Raw genomic sequence first — 12,788 nt, 5'->3', positions numbered from 1 at the left:
AGACAGACACTGTGCTTGCACTGGGATACATGGAAAAACAAACTTTCTTTTACTATAAATCAGATTTCCACTTTTAAACTTTTTTGGTTCTTAAACACAGGGGTCACTGTACCTTGTATCCTCTGCATGTTTCCTTGTTCACATGGGTTCTCAGAGTGCAACTAGTAACAATGATGTTGTTAATATCTGCAAATTCTTTAACGGTTCATTGTTTATTATGTCCATAAGCATCTTTATTATTTATTAAATATTTATATAAGTTGTGAGCTAGTCAGAGAAACCTAATTCACCAAAAGTATAATTTGAGAATGATTTCCCCTCACTTTGGAACAAGAGCTTCATGCACTAGAATGAATTGTAAGCTGCCAGGTGGCATGCTTGCAGACTCCAGCCTGAGACCCACAGGTCTGAACCTGGTGAGGGAAGGTCTCATATGCTGTAATGTGGTGGTAAACAGAATTTCCACTTAGTCATTGGATAACTATGTTCCTGTTCTGGATTTCTCTTTATAATCCTTTATGTAGCTCGGCATTACTCCTTAAAGTTATATCCAGTAGCGGGTTAGCAGTGAATGAGGATGAACCAATACCAGTAGAGGGTTAAGGATGAATAGTCAGGCTAAATGGTGAATTTATTTTCTCTGCTGGCTTGTGTCACTGCCTCAGTTTGGTTTTATATAGTGTTATGTGAGTTTAATGTTGCTTATTTGAAAAATGAAAACAACATAGGATGCTTGAGTGGTTTGGGCTGCAAAGAAAATCTGTATTTCTTCCAGGAATAGGGAAAAGGAAAATACATAATAGAAACATTTACAAAACCTAATCTGAAAAGAAAGGTTTACAAGGTTTAAAATTAAGTATGTTTGAATGAGAATGAATTTTATTAATTTATACACTCTTGGTAGCTTGACAATTCCAAACATCAATGGAGGCAAGCGTTTAAGACGATATAAAAAACAAACCAACCCTGAACAGGGAGAGAAGCTCTCCCACCTGGTGTTCTGTCAAAGCTCAGTGGACAGCGAAATAGGAAACCCTTCAGGGAGGCTAGAGAAGCTTTTATGCAACAAAGTGGTTAAGTAAATATAAAATAGCTGTATTTAACATATAATTTTAACTTGGCAGTGCCCCTTTAAATACAAAAGAAAATGAATCATAGGAAGTTATGCCACAAAATTATTTATCCAAGAGGCTGTAATGGCTCTCAGGACACTGCAGCCAGGAAGTCTCATTTTTTCTGCCATTGGCTCTGCTTTCTGTGGGCTGCATGTGCGCTCACATGCATGTGTGCATGTGTTCCGTTCCGTCTGCTCAAGATGTGAAACTTTTGAATAGCCAATAAGGAGTTCTAATTGTGAAATTATATCTCCCACCGAAACCATCTTTTACCCTCTTGCTTTAGAAGCTCTGAAGATATGGATGCTTCCACAAACAGAATGAATAAAGCCCTAATTCTCTATGGTGGCAAATTCAGGAAGTGGCAGGTTTTATTTTAAATGAGTTCAACTGTTACACAAAGGATCTCAAACACAAATAATGAAATCCTCAAATTGGCAAAAATGTATCTTTAAGAATCTTTATTTTGATCGTTTATTTCAGGTAACACTTGTGAATAATATGGTATAGCTTTGCATTACTGAGCAGATAAGGAAAATCGAAAAGAAAAAAATTAGGACAGGCCTTTATTAAATTTTAAAGTATGCCTTTGCTATATTCTTATAAAAAACCAAACAGGGTATCAAAATCTCCGGAGATCACCAGTATAATTTCTTTATCATGTTCCATTTAAAATTTAATTATGCAGCCTACAACAAGAAGAATCTGAGCAGTTTAAATAGGTCATGCAGCGAGTAACTTAACAATATTCTAAAGTTTTTCTTGTAAAGATTGGTCCTTTGATACTGTAGTCTGTTACATATCAGAACACTATATTATAAAACAAGTATAATTTAATTCAGTCACTATGGACTCATATATATCTATAAAGAATGAAATATTTTGATTTAGGTAATTTGGAGAATTAATGAAAACCATGTTCCTGATAGAGCTGAACATGATAGATGGGGAGTATTCGCTTATATTTCTTTTGGTAATTGTTATTTTCATGTATTATAGCAAGGTCAAGGGAATTTTATATTCAATGTTTGGGTATTTTGTTTTAAACCAATAATCAGTCATAGCAAAGCAAAAATCTAGCCACTGAATAATTAATATCTGAACTAGAGGTTTATATAGCCTATGGCATGACATTCCTTCATTCCCTACCTCAAATTTCCTTATAATAAAATAACAAAGTAAGCATTGTTTTGAGCAGTTTATATGTATCATTTAATTTCATTCTCAGTACTATTGGTTCTGTATTAATCCCCCCCACCCTTTTATTGTATAAATGGAGAAAATGAGGCACAGAGAGGTTAAGAAACTTACCAAGGTCACAGAATTAGTAAGTGGTCAACCTGGGATGTGAACCCATGCTGGAGTTTGGTTTCAGGGCACTTGTGCTGAACCACTTCACTTGGCTACTTCTTATAGTGCAATAAGGTGTCTTCTCTTGAATATGGACACTACCCAAGTGTTGATAAAAATAATTAACATAAAGCTATCTTTGAATGAGTAACTATAATAGCTCTCATGGATTAATTTGCTTGTTTGCCATGCTCTGAGCTAAATATTTAAGATGTATATCTTTTCATCATGACACTATAAGATGGATATCACAATTTCCCCAAATTTACAAGTGAAACATGGTGACAGATATTAATTAACTGGTTCAAGGTCAAATGACTAAGAAATGGCAGACACTATATTCAAGTGTCTGAGCCAAAAGCCCAATGTCTTAATCTTAATGCTAATATACACTCAATAACAATGGCTCTAAACAGCTTGGTAACAAAGTTAGGTTAATAACTTTCAGCCAATAAGATGAATTTTTCTGGGTACCAAGTATATAAAGCAGTGAACAGAATGAGAAAGGTGATAGAAGACAGAAATTATCTGGTCTACCACTGGTTCTTCGGGAGGAAGTTTCTTCAAAGCTCCCTCCCTCCATTCCTGTTATGAACTGAATGTCTGTGTGCACCCCTCCTCCCAAATTCATATGTTGAAGACCTAACCCCCAATGTAATGGAATTAGCTGCAGCCCTTTAGGGTAATTAGGTTTATATAAGGTCATGAGAAGGGAGTCCTCAAGATAGAATTAGAGTCCTTATAAGAAGAGAACACATAGTTTGATTGATGACTTTTCAAAGATCACTTGGGCTGCTATTGGAAACTGCACTTCAACAGAGGAGATGAGAAACCAGTTGAGGGGCCATTTTAATAAGTGCAGATGGGGCTTTATGAGGGCGTAGAGAGAGAGATAGGGAAATGAACAAATTAGAGATAAATTTTGGAGGTTGAGCCGATAGGTTTTGCTGATGTAAGGTTTGCTAAGTGTGAGAAAAAAAAGCAATATAAATAAATCAAGGTTTCTTGTTTGAGCATTTGGGTGCATGGTGGCAAAGTTGGTATGGGTAGGATTCAAAAGTTCTTTTTGATCACATCAAGTTTATGATTTTATATGTAAGCATTAATTTTAAATTGACAACTGGGTATTCTGATTTAAAACTCAGGGAAGAAGTTAAGGCTGGAAATATAAAAATGGGAACTACCCACTTCAAGATGATCTTTAAAATTACAAAACTAAGTAAAATCCCTCTCCACATCCTCTCTAAAGTGAAGAGAGAAATGGGCAAGGGAAACCTGGATGCCTTAACATGTAGTGTCAAGTAGAAGAGAAAAAATAGGCAGGATGACAGGGAGAGAACAGCCAGTGAGAAAGAAGGATATGGGGAGAGTTTGGTACCTCAGAAACTAAGGAGGCATTTTATGGAGAATGAAGAAGTCTCTATCTTGAATGAGAAGCCAAATAAGAGAATAAACAGCCTTTGATTTTAGCTAGATGGAGGCTGCTGTTGACCTTAACCAGGCTTGTTTAGCACAATCGGAGAATCAGAAGCCTGTCTGGAATAGGGTGAGAAGAAAAAGAAAAAAGAGCCTGGTGGCAGATATCATTCCGTAAATATGTACAAGCCATCTTTTCCCTATCTCAACTCCTACTTTTTTCTTTGAAAGCAGAATATACCTCTTGATATAAAGGCTTCAAATACCAGAAACCCAATTTTCCTTCTATGAGAGCTTGAACATGGGCAAGAAACTATTCTTTAAAATAGAGATACATGAGAAGAAATGCCATTCTTTACTAGATGTTGTCAGGTCTCTATGTGATGGTTGGAGCTGCTGCAAGCATATTGTGAGTATGAAGTACACCAGATCTAATCATGCTGAGAATGGCAAAAGAGAAAAAAGGAATATGCCAGGGTGCTGAATTAACTTTGGGTCTTCTCCAACCTCTTGAACTATACCTACAAACTCAATCTTCACTTTTCTGGCCTGATATAGCTATAGTGCCTTTTAGATGAATCTAAATATATATAAAGCAAGGTTAATGGAAGAACTAATTCAGTTACTGACCAGGAGTGGAGGATGCATTGTATAAAGTTAGGAGGTGGAGGTCCAGGCAGGGGAGTAGAGATATACACCTTACCAACTGTGGCTGTAGCCTCAGAGTCAGTATACAATACAATGCTTGGGTGCTGGAAGCAGGAAATTGGATAGTGTAAGGTTTAGAACCCAATCACTTAGGCAAGAAGGCTTGTTTTTTTCATTGCTAGCTGAGTAGTAAATCTGAGAGAGACAGGCTCTGAGGATGATAAGGTCTCTGAGTATTATGAGGTTCATTTTGGAGAAATTCAAGTCTTTTTTTCTTTCCACAGATCCATTCTGTTGATTTGCTCAGATTACCCTTCTTAAGAGACAGCTTAGAACATTCTCTGGATGAACAGCATCCAAGGGAATACTAGCTCCTCAGATTGGTGTCTAAACCCTTCACATAAACCAATCATCTTCCAAGTTCTTCTTGCCCCTGCACTCCATCCAACAAGATGGTACCACTTCCTGTTGCCTACACACATTCCCTGCACACCTTCTACAGGTGTCAATGATGACATTCTCTCTGTGTGGAGTGCACAGCCCCCTCCACTACCACATACTTAAACCTGACCCATTTGCTCAAGTCCTGCTCATAAAGTTGATTCATGATGCTATCCTTGTTTCCTCCAATCTGAAATGGTCCACCTCATTGCTGAAACCCCTTAGTGACTTTAGTTTAACTTACATGTCTTTCTACCTTTTAAAAGCCATTATGTACTTTTCACCTAGCACTATGCTTGTCTGTATCTGCTACACTGGACCAGACTACATAGGTGAAAAGATGATGTTCTGTTTGTTTTCTACATCAGACCCTACAATCATCCCTGGCATATAGCTAGTGCTCGATGCATCTTTGTTGAATTAATGAGTCAATGATAAATTTTGTAAATATTGAACTAGACGTGGGATCCATGAAAGTTGAAGGAATTGTTTTTTTATTAGGGATTATAAGAAGACAGAAAAAGTTAATCAGTTCTAAATTACTTAGTAAGAGGTTGGCCTGGAACTACTAAAGGTTGTACTTTTATTTTATTGTTTCTGATTCCCTCTACCCATATCCTTGCAACCACTTTTCTACTCTCTGTTTCTATAAGTTTGACTTTTTTTTTAGGTTCCACATATAAGTGATACCATGCAGTATTTGTCTTTTTTGTTGGGTTTATTTCACTTAGCATAATGCCATCAAGCTCCCTCCATGTTATCACAATGGCAGAATTCTTTCTTCCTCATGACTGAATAAAACTCCATTTTATATATATATATATGTATATATATGTATATATATGTATATATATATAATGTTACATATATATATATGTAACATCTTCTTTATTTATTCATCCACTGCTAGTTAGGTTGTTTCCATATTTTGGTATTGTGAATAATGTTGCCATAAACATAGAAGTGCAGCTATCTGTTCCATATCCTGTTTTTATTTTCTTTGGATAAATACCCAGAAGTGGTAACCCTGGAGCCTATAGTAGTTCTATTTTTTATTTTTTGAGGACCCTTCATACTGTTTCCATAGTGGCTACACTGATTCACATTCCTGTAACAGTGCACAAGGATTCCCTTATCTACACGTCCCTGTGATAGTCATTTTGACAGGTGCGAAGTGGTATCTTATGTGGTTTTGGCCTGCATTTCCCCGATAATTTCAGGTCTTCTTCCCACTTTTTAATCAGACTGTTTGCTTTTTTTCTCTCGAGTTGTATGAGTTCTTTATACATTTTAAATATTAATCCTTTATTAATATATGACTTGCAGATATTTTGTCCATTCATTAGGTTCCCGTCTCTATTTGTTAATGGTCTTTACTTTGCAGGAGCTTTTTAAAAAGTTCCATGTAGTCCCATTTGTTTATTTTTGTTTTTGTTTCCTTTGGTTTTGCTTTTGTTGCCTTTGGTTACCAGCACTTTTAGCTTCTAATTTCTGAAGGTCCTTCAGAAGTTAGCTTTTCGTATTGAGGACAATGAGATTATGTTACCTACTAAAGCCCTCCACAGGAGACGGAATGTCTCACAGCCTCCAGAGCCCCGAGCGAGCAGCCTGCTCAATGGGCAGAGCTTGCTTTGATTTCCTCTGCCTACACCTTTTCCCTTCGCTGCTAACTGACCGGTTACACTCATGACTGAGAAATGTGCTCAGTCAGAAAGTTCACTCTTTTTTTTTTTTTTTTTTTGTATTTTCCTGAAGCTGGAAACGGGGAGGCAGTCAGACAGACTCCCGCATGCGCCCGACCGGGATCCACCCGGCACGCCCACCAGGGGGCGATGCTCTGCCCCTCCGGGGCATCGCTCTATTGCGACCAGAGCCACTCTAGCGCCTGGGGCAGAGGCCAAGGAGCCATCCCCAGCACCCGGGCCATCTTTGCTCCAATGGAGCCTTGGCTGCGGGAGGGGAAGAGAGAGACAGAGAGGAAGGAGAGGGGGAGGGGTGGAGAAGCAGATGGGCGCTTCTCCTGTGTGCCCTGGCCGGGAATTGAACCTGGGACTTCTGCACGCCAGACCGACGCTTTACCACTGAGTCAACCGGCCAGGGCCAGAAAGTTCACTCTTGCCCTTTCACTACATGGAATCTGTTCCATTCAAATTTTGGATAGCAAATTTTGATAATTTATGACAAAAATTGCTTATGTGAAACTGCAATGCAGTTAATGACTTTTATCTCTGTTAGTCACAGAAAGCAAGCAGTTTTTATCTTTTTGGTAGAGCATCTCAAATAATAATCTATGGTGAATAGTGTGGTATTCTAGAAATTGGTGATTCCATTTCTTATACTGAATGCTTATGTTCCCTCACCCTGCAAAAAAGACATAGGAAAAGATATCAAGTATTGGATTAAAATGCAACAAAAGGCCCTGGCCGGTTGGCTCAGTGGTAGAGTGTCGGCCTGGCGTTAAGGAGTCCTGGGTTTGATTCCCGACCACGGCATACAGGAGAAGCACCCATCTGCTTCTCCACCCTTCCCCCTCTTCTTCCTCTCTCTCTCTCTCTTCCCCTCCCGCAGCCAAGGCTCCACTGGAGCAAAGTTGGCCCGGGCACTGAGGATGGCTCTGTGGCTTCTGCCTCAGGTTGCGACAGAGCGACGCCGCCCAATGGGCAGAGCATCACCCCCTGGTGGGCGTGCGGGGTGGATCCCGGTCTGGCACATGCGGGAGTCTGTCTGACTGCCTCCCTGTTTCCAACTTCAGAAAAATACAAAATAAAAATAAAAATAAAATGCAACAAGAGTTATTTTTTCTTCCATAACTTTAATCTGGTCCCTGCCTCCACTATTGTATGCTAAAATCTAGTAAAAGACAACATCTGATTTATATACTTAATTATTTTAAGCTTCATTTACTGATACTTCATGTTCCTCAAGGATTACCCTGACTTTTTGGTGTAGTGCTTCAAGAACCAGCTTGTGAATCTCTGCAGTAGTACTTAAACTACTTCTATTAAGGTATATTAAGCCACTTTATTTTCCATACTGTTTAGTTTACATTGAGAAGCAGTGGCCTACGTTAATAAGAAATTAAAATGATCTCTCTTTTTCAAAAACAGCCACTAATATTGCATAATTACACGAAAACTTCTGTTAATATAAACCTTGTTTATACCTTGACTCTGCTATCCAAAATAAAGTTGTAACTCTGGATAGGCATCACTTACATCAAAAACTCAGCTCATCTGTGGGCTAATCTGGCTTGATCACAGGATTGTCGGCCCAAGTGTGGGATCATAGACATGACCCCGTGGTTGCTAGCTTGAGCCCAATAATTGCTGGCTTGAAGCCAAAGGCTACTGGCTTGAGCAAGAGGTCAGTGGCTTAGCTGAAGCCTCTTAGTCAAGGCACATCTAAGAAGAAATCAGTGAACATCTAAAAGTACAACTACGAGTTTATGCTTCTCATCTCTCTTCCTTCCTGTATCTGTCTCTTTCTTTATCTCTTCTAAAACAAAACAAAACAACACAGCATAAAAATACCCAGCTCATAATAACTAATTTAGTGCCTCCATTTCATTTGAACAATTGGGATTTTACCATTATTTTATTAAAATACATCTATGTGAACTAAATACTGCTCGCCATTAAAATAAAACCTCTTGAAAGATATGCTTGTAATGGGGGAAAAACCCCAATAATTGTTCAGATTGCTAAATTGTTCTTTGCTACAGCAAAAACAGAAGAAAGGAGTTATAGTAAGATTGAAAATGGTCATTTCTCCAGTTCAAGAAATGGAACAATACATCTCATTTCCACAACATTTCTAGATAAAGAGGAGAGCATGAATAGTATCTGGAGCCAGTCTAAATATTTATTTTAATCCCAACAAGATCATTGGTTTTAATATTTATCATATAATTACAATGCTTTGTGCATGTTGCACATATAATCTAATATTTTTGCGGTGACATTATATTATTGTTTTTGTTTTGTTTTGTTTTGTTTTTGTATTTTTCTGAAGCTGGAAACGGGGAGAGACAGTCAGACAGACTCCCGCATGCGCCCGACTGGGATCCACCCAGCACGCCCACCAGGGGTGAAGCTCTGCCCACCAGGGGGTGATGCTCTGCCCCTCTGGGGCGTCGCTCTGCCGCGACCAGAGCCACTCTAGCGCCTGGGGCAGAGGCCAAGGAGCCATCCCCAGAGCCCAGGCCATCTTTGCTCCAATGGAGCCTTGGCTGCGGGAGGGGAAGAGAGAGACAGAGAGGAAGGAGGGGGGGTGGAGAAGCAAATGGGCACTTCTCCTATGTGCCCTGGCCGGAAATCGAACCCGGGACTTCTGCACGCCAGGCCGACGCTCTACCGCTGAGCCAACCGGCCAGGGCCTATTACTGTGTTTTAATTTCAGCAATGGCAAGAATTCAGAAGCACTTTAGGTTATCATTAGTAATGAAAAACCAACCTGCTGCCTGTTCTTCAAGCACTTTGCACACACATTTCATTTCAACTTCAAAGCGTTTTTAACCACCAGTACACGACCCACTGCTACATGATTTGGACACTTCCACAGAATATTATCAATCAGTGGCCAGCTATTGATAAATAAATTAATGTCATGGAAGGCAATTAAAGTCAAAATACTCTACCCTTGTGCAATATTTGTAAATGGCTTTTTGGAAATTTTCAAGACAGTCAAAGCCAATGAAAACCAAATCATAAAACTGTTATAAAATGCCATTGTCTTTCTTCCCAGCTACCTATCACTAGTTAGCAGTTGCTTGAATTGCAATTTTCTGGTTTTCCTAGAAGTCACAGCATAAACATGCTTTTATGACTCAAAGGATAAAAACTTCAGTGTCATGTTTCACTAACCATTAGCTGACAAGCAAACAAAATAACTACAGGTGTCTTATTGTAAATAGCACCCAGGTTCCAGGGCTCACTTGCACTTTCCTAGTGACAGGCTGAAGAGATTTGGAATAAAAGAGGCTGAAAGATGAATAACTGAATGGAATTTTACAAGAGTGTACAAACAAACACATGTTAGCCAAAGAAATATTCTGAATACCAAGACATGTATACATCATCAAATGATTATATTATTTCATGTTACTGTGAGGGAGGGTTATAACTGGCAATGGATATATTCTAAACTATATGTGGAGAAAGTCAAAATACCTGAGGCTCCATTAGAAGCTAACTGAGAAATAACTGATATATTTCTCACACCCTATTGCCACGCCATTACCATGACTGAGAACTGAAGTTTGAATGGGATTATTGTCATATTTATTTTCAACATGACACAATATTAGAATAACAAAAATTTATTTAAAAAAATAAGTAAGCTTGTTACTAAAATATCTCCCACTAAACTCAAGAAGAAAAAGAACTCTTCCTGGAGTAATAAACTAGCTACAACAGAAGATCATTCCATGAATACAGGAAATGCCACCTGGTTTCACAACAATAAGCATTGCTACTTAATAGAATTCAGGGTGCACACTAGAATATTCCAGACATCTGAGTAATTTTTATCTGCAGGATACAGCTCTGTGTGGGTCTCATCTGAGGGTGGTCTGCTCCTTAGTCATTTAAAAAGAAATTGAAAGTCATTCTTTATTACATTGTTTGGGAATTAATTTATTCACCACAAACATGGACAGATATACAACTTTGTTTCTCCCTGAATATGATGGGATGCTTAAGCTGTCAGAGTGGATCTTCTCCAGAGTGAAAGCACAGTGACAAACTAACAGAGGGGATACATACACCAGAAAGCACATCTGCCTTAACCCTGTAAACTAGCATACACTTGAAATGTTTCTTTGGGATGTTATCCAAAAAATTAAGACATGGAGTAATTTAAATATTTGGATCACAGTAAACCATTTTTTGGCAATATTAATCATGATCCTATAAGCAAAGATTTTCTTTACATAAAAAAGCAACCAAATGTGCTTATCTCCTATAACAGATGGTGATGATATGTACTGTTCCTATTTCCTAGTGCTGTTCATTATCATAGTCTGTTTGCATGTCTTTGTCTTGTTCTTAAGATTTTCTTGATTTCCATTTCCAACAGTTCCCAATACCCAATGCCCTACACATTTGTTCATGAGTGGTAGTAGAGCACCTTCAAAGACTAAGGCACGATGCTAGGTGCTGTACACAATGCCCAGCAAAGTATCTCTTAAAGTACTTCCCTTGTCTTCCTTTCTTTATTTCTTTTACTAAGTAGTGGTAATCATTCTTGATGGCTAGTTCTCTATAATTTGGATCCTGTTAATCATATCTTATTTCATAAAATGACAAAATATCAAAAATATATAAAGTACAATGATCAATTTATAGATTGATTTTCTTTCCTGGTGATATAGTATTACCAAGTATTTATTTCTATAATGATAAGAAATGTCAACATATCTATATTGTTATCAAAATTATGTTGTAAGTTCTTTAGGGGAAGCTCAGGATTCTTTCATAAATCTATACCTTCTTGAATACAGTAATAATAATAATATACTGAAGAAAAACAAAAGAATTCCATGCATCTTTATATTGCCAACTTCTATGAATGTAACAAAAGAAACAAAATGTTGATGAATTCTGTGAAGAATATAGCTCATCTATACATCCCCAGATACAGGGTAGAAATTTCAAAGGAATGAGAATTTCTCTAAGTTGTATGTAGACATCACTCTCATCACTTCTTATTTGTATAACTTTTATGTGATTCATACACAGTTTTTGCCATTTACATAGTAAAACAGGAGGTCTTAAAATCTGATGTAAGGAAGAGAAAATAAAGTCCTTTCTAAGAGCATACAGCATTTCTTACTGGGTATATCAGAAATCATGCATAGAAAAAGCAAAGCACATCTGCTCACCTAGGTAGACTTCCAGCTAACTCTGTGGTCGTCTCTCTGGAGGGGAAAAAAGATGATGAGTATTTTGTTAGTTCTAAAAACGTGTTTAAGAAAACCATAATATAGTGTGCCAAGGCATAACAGTATCATATATGTGCAAAAGGTACCGTATATGTAGCTGTTCAGAAATTTAACATTGGCTAATCACATTTCTGATTAACTCCCATAAACATTTCTATGTGTATAAAATTTTTAAAGTAAATTTTATACACATGTAAAATGTCTGCCTATGCTTCTTGGTGGTAGAACTTAACTGAGTTTAAAATGTTAAAATTTAAAAATACACAACATACAAAAGGAAAATAAGAGGCAAAATATTCCTACACCACCGTTTCTAGTTAAACAAAGCATCTGTCTTCTCTTTCCAAGAATCAGAATTCTGATTCTGATTCTCAACAAGTTCTTTTGAGAATGTGTCTTCGTGCTGATGCTCTGTCACCTAAACTTTATAAAGAAACATGGACGGCACAAAATCCAGTTCTCCCAGTAGCAAATTACTGTCTTTTACTTCTTTGTTTCAATGTCCTATGAGTTGGGATTACTGAAGGCCAAGATCAATAATCTAGATCTAGATACTACATGGAGATCTAAATCTTGATTTGGAAGTATTTGACAAAATGTTCAGTGTCTGAATATTACCAGTAAAGGTCATTCTGATGTCCTCCCTAAACATCCTTATCAACTGCTTCCAATTCTCTGTTGTCAGTCCCACCAGATATCCTCAAAACTAATAGACAGAAAAGAAAAATAACTAATGAATTTAAATCACTTTTTTTTTTGCCTCCTCTCTTGTGGTGGATTGTTGCCAGATTCTACTTCCTGCCCAGCCCCAGCATAGACTATTTGCTCTGAAAAAGGAGTTCATCACATGTCCTTTTGAATTAATACCATTTTGACTT

The 12,788-nt window shown here is 37.7% G+C and overlaps 1 protein-coding gene across 1 annotated transcript in view; it reads right to left on the bottom strand.

Annotated features, from left to right (window-relative positions):
- Positions 1-12,788, bottom strand: part of CELF2 (CUGBP Elav-like family member 2) — a 707,230-nt gene that overhangs the window by 443,977 nt on the left and 250,465 nt on the right. The window contains exon 2 of the mRNA XM_066278852.1: positions 11,851-11,886. The gene's annotated coding sequence lies outside the window, so the exon portion shown is untranslated. The remainder of the gene's footprint in view (positions 1-11,850; positions 11,887-12,788) is intronic.

This window comes from Saccopteryx bilineata, chromosome 5, assembly GCF_036850765.1.
Source record: "Saccopteryx bilineata isolate mSacBil1 chromosome 5, mSacBil1_pri_phased_curated, whole genome shotgun sequence".
NCBI classification, from domain to species: Eukaryota; Metazoa; Chordata; class Mammalia; order Chiroptera; family Emballonuridae; genus Saccopteryx; species Saccopteryx bilineata.
Note: the sequence above shows the minus strand (reverse complement) of the source record. Positions and strands in the feature narration are given on the sequence as shown.